The sequence below is a fragment of the Lepus europaeus genome, chromosome 6, assembly GCF_033115175.1.
Source record: "Lepus europaeus isolate LE1 chromosome 6, mLepTim1.pri, whole genome shotgun sequence".
NCBI classification, from domain to species: domain Eukaryota; kingdom Metazoa; phylum Chordata; class Mammalia; order Lagomorpha; family Leporidae; genus Lepus; species Lepus europaeus.
In genome coordinates, this window is record NC_084832.1 from 96,650,001 (window position 1) to 96,660,992 (window position 10,992).

Genomic DNA, 10,992 nt, shown 5'->3' on the forward strand with positions numbered 1-10,992 from the left:
TGAGTTGGCTGTAGATTTTTGGATTGATTTCTGGTGTTTCTATTCTGTTCCATTGGTCTATCCATCTGTTTCTGTACCAGTATCATGCTGTTTTGATAACTACTGCCCTGTAGTATGACCTGAAATCTGGTATTGTGATGCCTCCGGCTTTGTTTTTGATGTACAAGATTGCTTTAGCTATTCGAGGTCTCCTGTGTCGCCATATGAATTTCAGCATCATTTTTTCCAGATCTGAGAAGAATGCCTTTGATATTTTGATTGGTATTGCATTGAATCTGTAAATTGCTTTTGGGAGAATGGACATTTTGATGATATTGATTCTTCCAATCCATGAACATGGAAGATTTTTCCATTTGTTGGTATCCTCTTCTATTTCTTTCTTTAAGTTTTGTAATTCTCATCGCAGAGATCTTTAATGTCCTTGGTTAAGTTTATTCCAAGGTATTTGATTGTTTTCGTAGCTATTGTGAATGGGATTGAACTTAGAAGTTTTTCTTCAGCTGTGGCATTGCTTGTGTATAGAAAGGCTGTTGATTTTTGTGCATTGATTTTATATCCTGCTACTTTGCCAAACTCTTCTATGAGTTCCAATAGTCTCTTAGTAGAGTTCTTTGGGTCCCCTAAATAAAGAATCATATCGTCTGCAAAGAGGGATAGTTTGAGTTCTTCCTTCCCAATTTGTATCCCTTTAATTTCTTTTTCTTTCCTAATAGCCTTGGCTAAAACTTCCAGAACTATATTGAATAGCAGTGGTGAGAGTGGGTATCCCTGTCTGGTACCAAATCTCAGTGGAAATGCTTCCAACTTTTCCCCATTCAATAGGATGCTGGCCGTGGGTTTTTCATATATTGCTTTGATTGTATTGAGGAATGTTCCTTCCATACCCAGTTTGCTTAGGTTTTTCATCATAAAAGGGTGTTGTATTTTATCAAATGCTTTCTCTGCGTCTATTGAGAGAATCATATGGCTTTTCTTCTGCCGTCTGTTAATGTGGTGTATCACATTGATTGTTTTGTGAACGTTGAACCATCCCTGCATACCAGGGATAAATCCCACTTGGTCTGGGTGGATGATCTTTCTGATGTGTTGTTGCATTCTATTGGCCAGAATTTTATTGAGTATTTTTGCATCTATGTTCATCAGGGATATTGGTCTGTAATTCTCTTTCCATGCTGCATCTTTTTCTGGTTTTGGAATTAAGGTGATGCTGGCTTCATAGCAAGAATTTGGGAGGAATCCCTCTTTTTCGATTGCTCTGAATAGTTTGAGGAGAATTGGAGTTAATTCTTCTTTAAATGTCTGGTAGAATTCAGCTGTGAATCCATCTGGTCCTGGGCTTTTCTTTGTTGGGAGGCCTTTATTACTGTTTCAATTTCTGTCTCAGTTATGGGTCTGTTTAGATTTTCTATGTCTTCCTGGTTCAATTTAGGTAGGTTGTATGTGTCCAGCAATCTATCCATTTCTGATAGATTTCCCTGTTTGCTGGCATACAAGTCCTTGTAGTAATTTCTGATGATTCTTTTTATTTCTGTGGTGTCTGTTGTTACTTTTCAATTTTCATCTCTGATCCTATTGATTTGGGTCTTTTCTTTTTTTGGTTAGTTGGGCCAATGGGGTGTCAATTTTGTTTATTTTTTCAAAAAACCAGCTCCTTGTTTGGCTGATTTTTTGTAATGTTTTTTTGGATTCAATCCTGTTGATTTCTTCTTTGATTTTAATTATTTCTCTTCTTCTACTGGGTTTGGGTATGGTTTGTTCCAAATTTTCTAGATCCTTGAGATGACTTGAAAGCTCATCTATTTGGTGCCTTTCCAATTTCTTGATGTAGGCACCTATAGATATAAACTTTTCTCTTAACACTGCTTTTGTTGTATCCCATAGGTTTTGGTATGTTGTGCTTTTATCCTCATTTACTTCCAGAAAATTTTTGATTTCTCTTTTAATTTCTTCTATGACCCATTGTTCATTTAGGAGCATGTTATTCAGTCTCCATGTGTTTGCACGAGCTCTAGGGATTCCTGAGTTGCTAATTTCCAATTTCATTCCTTTGTGGTCTGAGAAGCTGCATGGTATGATTCTAATTCTTTTGAATTTGCTGAGATTGCTTTATGGCCTAGTATGTGGTCAATCCTAGAGAAGGTTCCATGTACTGCTGAGAAGAATGTAAATTCTTTCTGTGTAGGATGAAAAGTTCTGTAGATATCTGTTAGATCCATTTAGGCTATAGTGTCATTTAAATCTACTGTCTCCTTGTTGATCTTCTGTCCTGTTGATCTGTCTATCTCTGAGAGTGGAGTATTGAAGTCCCCCAGAACTACTGTATTGGTGTCTAAGTCTCCCTTTAAGTCCCTTAACAAGTCTTTTAAATAAATCGGTGCTCTGTAATTAGGTGCATATACGTTTGTTGTTTGACATGTTGGAGATAATTTATGGATTTTTTTTCTGTGGTGTTTTTTTCTCGTTATACTATGCCTCTAAGTGGGCTGTCTGCTTTGATGGATCCTTAGAGGCTGTGATGGGTGTGGCCAGAGAGCTCTGCTTGATTCTTCACGTTTAAGGCTGTGGAAAAAGTGACTCACCCAGATTGTTCTCTCCCCTGCTCCTTGCTCGATCTCTCTCTCTCTCTCTCTCTTTTTTTTTTTTTTTTTTTGACTCAGTTGGGAAGTAATTCCGCACAGATGAGTGGAATTGAGGGTATTTGAAATCTGGCCTCTGTGAGTATTCGTTTGATCTACCCCTGGGACGACACAAAGAGTTTATGCAGCCCTCAATGTGTTCTCAAGTTTCGCCACAGTCCCAAGATTACTGAGTTTGTGTAAGCGGTGAGTTCGCTCGCCCTCCCTCGGATTTTCACAGTCTCAGATCGTTAGCTTCACCTGTTTTCACTAGATTCTAACCTGTTACTTCTCCCGACCAGAGTCAAGTTTTTCTGCCTGGCTACTCGAGGTTGCTGCTTTACATATGTAAAATGGCTCCTGCTCTTTGTTTTGCTCAGCTTTGTAAGGTGAGTGGAGAGAGAGGCTAGTGTCCATGCTGGTTCCCCTGATTCATTCGTGTTTTTTTTTTTTTGTTTTGTTTTCTCTCCTCCAGTCAGCCTGGTGATGTTTGCCCAGTGGGGCCTCAGGCCTCTGCCTTTCCCCCGCCAATGTCTCGGGTTTCTGAGGTTTTTTTCTTACCTCCCTTTCCCACGCTGGCAAGATTCTGTGGCTTGACTCCCGCGACTGGGCTTCCATGCAGTGGGCTCCCTGTAGGTTCTCTGTGTCACATCCACTAGATCCAGAAGTGATTCCTCTGCAATTTTTTTCTTGAGACTTTTCCTGAGGCTACAGTAATTCCACTTTTATTAAACTATATTTTGCCAGACTATCGGTGCACGTCCTCACTATCCACCATCTTGGCTCCGCCCCCTCGAATTTCTTGATGTAGGCACCTATTGATATAAACTTTCCTCTTAATACTGCTTTTGCTGCATCCCATAGGTATCAGTATGATGTGCTGTTATCCTCATTACCTCCAGAAAATTTTTGATTTCTCTTTTAATTTCTTCTATGACCCATTGTTCATTCAGGAGCATGTTGTTCAGTCTCCATGTGTTTGCACGTGCTCTAGGGATTCCTGAGTTGCTAATTTCCAATTTCATTCCTTTATGGTCTGAGAAGCTGCATGGTATGATTCTAATTCTTTTGAATTTGCTGAGATTTGCTTTATGGCCTAGTATGTGGTCAATCCTAGAGAAGGTTCCATGTACTGCTGAGAAGAATGTAAAGTCCTTAGATGTAGGATGAAATGTTCTGTAGATATCTGTTAGGTACATTTGGGCTATAGTGTCGTTTAAATCTACTGTCTCCTTCTTGATCTTCTGTCCTGTTGATCTATCTCTGAGAGTGGAGTATTGAAGTCCCCCAGTACTATTGTATTAGGGTCTAAGTCTCCCTTTAATTCCCTTAACAAGTCTTTTAAATAAATCGGTGCTCTGTAATTAGATGCATATACATTGATAATCGTTATATCTTCCTCTTGAATGGATCCCTTAATCATTACATAGTGCCCTTCTTTGTGTCTCCTAATAGTTTTTGTAGTAAAATTTGTTGTCCGATATTAAGATGCCTACGCCCGTTCTTTTTTCATTTCTGTTGGAATGGTATATTTTTTTCCAGCCTTTCACTCTCAGTCTGTGTGCATCATTGTTAGAAAAATGTGTTTCTTGTAAGCAGCAAATAGATGGGTTTTGTTCCTTAACCCAATCAGCCAATCGGTGTCTTTTAACTGGAATGTTCAGGCCTTTAAAGTTTAATGCGACTATCGATAAGTAGTAACTTTGCCCTACCATTTGCCAAAGATATTTTCTAATATATGCTTTGAATTTCCTGTGATCTTTTGCTGTGAGGTTTCCTTCCTTTACCTTCTTTCATATTGGTGACCATGTTTCTGTGTTTCTGTATGTAACACATCTTTAAGCATCTTTTACAGGGCTGGACAAGTGGCGACAAATTCTTTCAATTTCTGTTTGCTATGAAAGGTCTTTATTTCACCTTCATTCACAAATGAGAGCTTTGCAGGATATAATATTCTGGGCTGGCAGTTTTTCTCTCTTAGTACCTGGGCTATATCTCGCCATTCCCTCCTCGCTTGTAGGGTTTCTGATGAGAAGTCAGCTGTGAGTCTAATTGGGGATCCTCTGAGAGTGCTCTGACGTTTCTCTGTTGCACATTTTAGGATCTTTTCTTTATGTTTCACTGTGGTGAGTTTAATTACAATGTGTCGTGGTGAGGATCTCTTTTGGTCATGTTTATTAGGGGTTCTATGAGCTTCCTGTACTAGGATGTCTCTGTCCTTCTCCAAACCTGGGAAATTTTCTGCTAGCATCTCACTGAAAATGCCTTCTAATCCTTTCTCCCTCTCCATGCCTTCAGGAACTCCCAGAACGCGAATGTTAGGTTTTTTAATAGTATCCTGTAGATTCCTGATAGTATTTTTTAGATTTCTAATTTCCTCTTCTTTTCTTTGGTTTGCCTGTTTCCTTTCCTGTTCTCTGTCTTCTAAGTCTGATATTCTCTCTTCTGCTTCACCCATTCTGTTTTTAAGGCACCATCTGGCTTGAAGGTGCTGCAGGCCATGGCTCTCACCCGTTGTACCACAGTGCTGGCCCTGGCATGCTGAAATATTTTAATTTGATGCAAATCCATTTACATATTTTTACTTTCAATGACCAGACTTCTGGAGTCATATCTCAGAGATCACCACCTCATCCAATGCCATGGAAGTTTCTATGTGTTCTTGTAGTGGTATCAGAATATCAGGTCTTGTAATTCTTTCATCCATTTTTAGTGAATTCTCAGATAAGGGAGAGATAAAGTTCCACATGGATCAAATTTCATTCTTCTGCTTACTGATAGCATTTTTCTCAGCACAATTTGTTGAATGGACTGTCTTTTCCCAATCATGTATTTTATTAAAAATTGTTTAAAATTTTTATTTGTAATTAGTTTTTAAGAGATTCAATGTGATATGCAGACACGATTCTAAGAACACAATATTATTCTCTTCCTCCCTATCCCCCCTCCTTCTTCTTCCCTTGTTTCTGAGATAACATTTTAAATTTGCATTACAGTAAAAGGGCTTAATACTACACCAAATAAGTTTAGCAAGTAAAAAAGCAGAGACCCTACTTTAGTGGGAATATACACAACTGCTATAAGCAAAAATTAAATGAGAAAAATGACCATTTACCCATATACAGTCATGATGTATACCTGTATCTTGAAGAAAACCAATTGACCATAGACGGGTGTCTTTATTTCTTGGCTCTTACTCCTATTCCATTGATCAAGTGTCTATTTCTTTTTTTTAATTAAACTTTTATTTAATGAATATAAATTTCCAAAGTACAGCTTATGGGTTACAATGGCTTCCCCCTCCCAAAACTTCCCTCCCACCCACAACCCTCCCCTTTCCCGCTCCCTCTCCCCTTCCAATCACATCATGATTCATTTTCAATTCTCTTTATATACAGAAGATCAGTTTAGTATATATTAGGTAACGATTTCAACAGTTTGCCACCATACAGCAACACATAGTGAAAAAAAATACTGTTGGAGTACTAGTTATAGCATTAAATAAGAGTGTACAGTACATTAAAGACAGAGATCTTACATAATATATATTTTTTAAAAAAATTAATTAATTTTCTATGCCATTTCCAATTTAACACCAGGGTTTTTTTTTTTTTTTCATTTCCAATTATCTTTATATACAGAAGATCGATTCAGTATATAATTAGTAAAGATCACATCAGTTTGTACACACGCAGAAACACAAAGTGTAAAAATTACTGTTTCAGTACTATTTATAGCATCACTGCACATTAGATAACACATTAAGGACAGATCCCACATGGGATGTAAGTACACAGTGACTTCTGTTGCTGACTTAACAATTTGACACTCCTGTTCATGGCATCAGTAATCTCCCTAGGCTCTAGTCATGAGTTGCCAGGGCTATGGAAGCCTTTAGAGTTCGCTGACTTTGAACTTATTCCGGTAGGGTCATAGTCAAAGTGGAAGTTCTCTCCTCCCTTCAGAGAAAGGTACTTCCTTCTTTGATGGCCCCGTTCTTTCCACTGGGATCTCACTCACAGAGATCTTTCATTTAGGTCGTCTTCTTTTTTTTTTTCTTTTCCATGGTGTCTTGGCTTTCCATGCCTACAATACTCTCATGGGCTCTTCCGCCAGATCCGAATGCCTTAAGGGCTGATTCTGAGGCCAGAGTGTTGTTTAGGACATCTGCCATTCTACGAGTCTGCTGTGTATCCCATTTCCCATGTTGGATCTTTCTCTCCCTTTTTGATTCTATCAGTTAGTATTAGCAGACACTTGTCTTATTTGTGTGATCCCTTTGACTTTTAGACCTATCAGAGCCATCGGTTGTGAACTGAAATTAATCACTTGGACTAGTGCGATGGCATTGGTACATGCCACCTTGATGGGATTGTGTTGGAATCCCCTGGTACATTTCTAACTCCACCATTTGGTTCAAGTCCGATTGAGCATGTCCCAAATTGTACATCTCCTCCCTCTCTTTTTCCACTCTTAAATTTAACAGGGATCACCTTTCAGTTAAAATTTAAACACCTAAGAATAATTGTGTGTTAATTACAGAGTTCAACCACTAGTACTAGAAAAACAACAACAACAACAACAAATACTAAAAAGGATAAAGTATTACATTGTACATCTAGAGCCAGGACAAGAGCTGATCAGGTCATTGTTTCTTATAGTGTCCATTTCACTTCAACAGGTTTCCCCTTTGGTGCTCAGTTGTCGCCGATCAGGGAAAACAAATGAAATTTGTCTCTTTGGGACTGGCTTAATTCACTCAGCATGATGTTTTCCAGATTCCTCCATCTTGTTGCAAATGACTGGGTTTCATTGTTTTTTACTGCTGTATAGTATTCTATGGAGTACGTGTCCCATATTTCTTTATCCAGTCTACTGTTGATGGGCATTTGGGTTGGTTCCAGGTCTTAGCTATTGTGAATTGAGCTGCAATAAACATTAATGTGCAGATGGCTTTTTTATTTGCCAAATTAATTTCCTTTGGGTAAATTCCAAGGAGTGGGATGGCTGGGTTGTATGGTAGGGTTATGTTCAGGTTTCTGAGGAATCTCCAGACTGACTTCCATAGTGGCTTAACCAGTTTGCATTCCCACCAACAGTGGGTTAGTGTCCCCTTTTCCCCACATCCTCTCCAGCATCTGTTGTTGGTAGATTTCTGAATGTGAGCCATTTTCACCGGGGTGAGGTGAAACCTCATTGTGGTTTTGATTTGCATTTCTCTGATTGCTAGTGATCTTGAACATTTTTTGATGTGTCTGTTGGCCATTTGGATTTCCTCTTTCGAAAAATGTCTATTGAGGTCCTTGGCCCATCTCTTAAGTGGGTTGTTTGTTCTGTTGTTGTGGATTTTCTTGATTTCTTTGTAGATTCTGGTTATCAACCCTTTATCTGTATCAAGTGTCTATTTCTATGAGGCTGCCAAGTTTTGATTTCTACAGCTTTGTGATATTTTGAAATGACATGTTGTGATACCTCCAGATTTGTTGTGCTTGCTCAAATTGCTATAGATTATTGAAGTTTTTTTATGTTTTCACAGAAGTTTTAAGATTAATTTTTTTGTATTTGACCTCAGAATTTTGATAGGGATTGCATTTAATCTGTGGATCTCTGGGTTGTATGAACCATTTAATATCAATTCATTCCATGAATACAGGGTATCTGTATATTTCTTTAATCAACACTTCATAATTTTACTGTACAGATCTTACACCTTCTTATATTTATCATAAGTTTATAAAGATACTGGTAGAAATTTTTATTAGAAACAAACCTATTAGACATTGTTATTAGAATTAGAAATAAAATTTCTTTCTCAATTTCTATTTTAAACAATTTGTTACTTGCAAATTAACTGTTACTAATTTTTGTTAGTTGATTTTGCATCTTTGAAGTTTTTCTATATTACTGTAGATCTACATTGTCATTCTATTGGTTACATGATAGTCAATCATACAAACGCATGATAACTTATAGTACTGTTCTGCTGTTTCTGATAGAAATTGGGGAAACTGTCAACATCCTAAGAATGTTGCTCCATTTTTCCTTGCAGTGATTGCCATATTGATATGATTATTGTCCTATGAAAATGCCATTAAATATTTTAATTACAAAAGCAATGCATCCTTGCTGTAGAACACTGGAAATGAATTCTAACCCCAGAAATAACAACCATTGTTAATTCTGAAGCCATATTTTAACTTTAGAGATAAGAATACTGTGGAATGGGTCAGGCATGAACAGTGATTAAGATGCCACTTGAGACACCCAAATCTCATATTAATGTGTTTGGGTTTGAGTCCCACCTCCAGTTCTGATCCAGCTTCCTGCTAATAAACACCTTAGGAGACAGCAGTGGATGGCTCAAGCATTTGAATCCTTGTCACCCAGCTGGAAGATTGATCCAGTCTTCTGGCATAACCCCAGTTATTGCTGGCATTTGGGGAGTGAACCCTCTCTTCCTCTCTCTTCTCCTCTCTCCTCTCCCTCTCTCCTCTCTCAACCTCCCATAACCCCAGTTATTGCTGGAATTTGGGGAGTGAACCCTCTCCCTCCCCTCTCTCTCTCCCTCCCCTCCTCTTCCCCCTTCTCTCCTATATCCCACAAATGTGTTTCTGAGCAATTTGTAATAATATTTTCTTGTTTCACTGCAGGATTAAGAAGACTCCTAAGTGGCTATAAAAACTCAATACAAGCGTGTTCAAAACAAATTTCACTATGTTTCAATAAAATGCCCAGTTTGTTTTTCATGAATGTACATGGCTTGATCTGTCTTTTGCACTGATGTCCTGCTACATTTACTTAGATTGAACATCTTAATTTCCAGACAACTACTATGATTACTTAAAGAGAATATCCCCTGCTGTAGTTCACTGGAAACAAAGTTTAAGCAAACCCTGGTGAGGGCTGAGTCATAAAAGGGACATATCGGGGGCTGGAGCTTTGGTGTAGTGGGTAAATCCATTGCCTGCAGTGCCAACATTCCATATGGCCACAGGTGTGATTCTCGGCTGCTCTACTTCCAGTCCTGCTCTCTGCTATGGCCTGGGAAAGCAGCAGAAGGTGGCCCAAGTCCTTGGGTCCCTGCACCCACGTGGGATACTGGGAAGAAGCGCCTGGCTCCTGGCTTCGGATCAGCCCAACTCAGGCCATTACAGCCAATTGGGGAGTGAACCAGCAGATAGAAGTCTCTCCCTCTCTCTCTCTCTCTCTCTCTCTGCCTCACCTTCTCTCTGTGTGTAACTCTTTCAAAGGAATGAATAAATCTAAAAAAAAAAAAGGTGGGGGGACACATCAGGCCCCTGACATGAAAGTAAAGTGGCAAAGTCTTACTTCCAAAAATCCAAACCCAAACATACAACAGAAGTGATGAGTGGGTGTAAGAAGGAAAACAAGGTGCCCCTGCTGTGACATAGCCAATAAAGTGCCACCGCCAATGCCAGCATTCCAAATGGGGGCCGATTCTAGTCCCAGCTGCTCCACTTCTGATCCAGGTCCCTGCTAATGTTCCTGCTAAAGCAGCAGAGGATGGCCCAAATCCTTGGGCCACTGCACCCACGTGGGAGACCAAGAAGAAGCTCCTGGCTCCTGACTTCGGATCAGCCCAGCTCCATCCATCTGAGCCATCTGTGGAGTGAAGCAGCAGATGGAAGATCTCTCTCTCTCTCTCTCTCTCTCTCTCCCCCTGACTCTCTCTTTCTAACTCTGCTTTCAAATAAGTAAATAATTCTTTAGACAAAAAGCAGAAGAATCCCCTAGAGAATCAGAAAGTGGTTATGACTTGGTAAAGATGGGAGAAAAGAGTTTATGGATAAAATAACTAGAAAACCAGGAAGAGAATAAATTAAGATATCTTTCTAGATGAAAAGACTAGCAAAACTCAAGCCATAGAATGAAGTGATGAATCACATACAATTGTAAAAAACAAAGTGTAGGACAGGAAAATGGACACAGACCAATATTAGGTCAAGGTACTTTTCAAAGGCATTTGGAAGGAAGAATAGATAAAAAATACAAAAGAAATACAGGAGACATAGAAATGACAACCTTCTTATAACAGGAATCCTAACAAGAGAGAAAATAGAGGAGGAGCAGCCATTGTCAAGCTGCTGCTTGGGATGCCTGTATCCCACATCAGGGTCCCTTGTTCAAGTCCCAGCTACTTTTATTCCAATACAGCTTCCTGCTAATGCCCACCTTGGGAGGCAGAAGGTAATGATTAAAGCACTTGGGAGCTCGACATCCAAAAGGGAGACCTGGATTGCACATCCACTGCCTGGATTTGACCTGGAAAATGAACCAGTGAATGGGAGATTGATTCGTTTTTCTTTCTTTCCTTCTTTCTTTCCTTCCTTCCTTCCTTCCTTCCTTCCTTCCTTCC

At 39.2% G+C, this 10,992-nt stretch overlaps 1 pseudogene; it reads left to right on the forward strand.

Moving 5' to 3' along the window:
- Nucleotides 1-9,348, forward strand: part of LOC133762149 (protein FAM186A-like) — a 105,594-nt pseudogene extending 96,246 nt beyond the window's left edge.
- The last annotated feature ends 1,644 nt before the right edge of the window (nucleotides 9,349-10,992 follow it).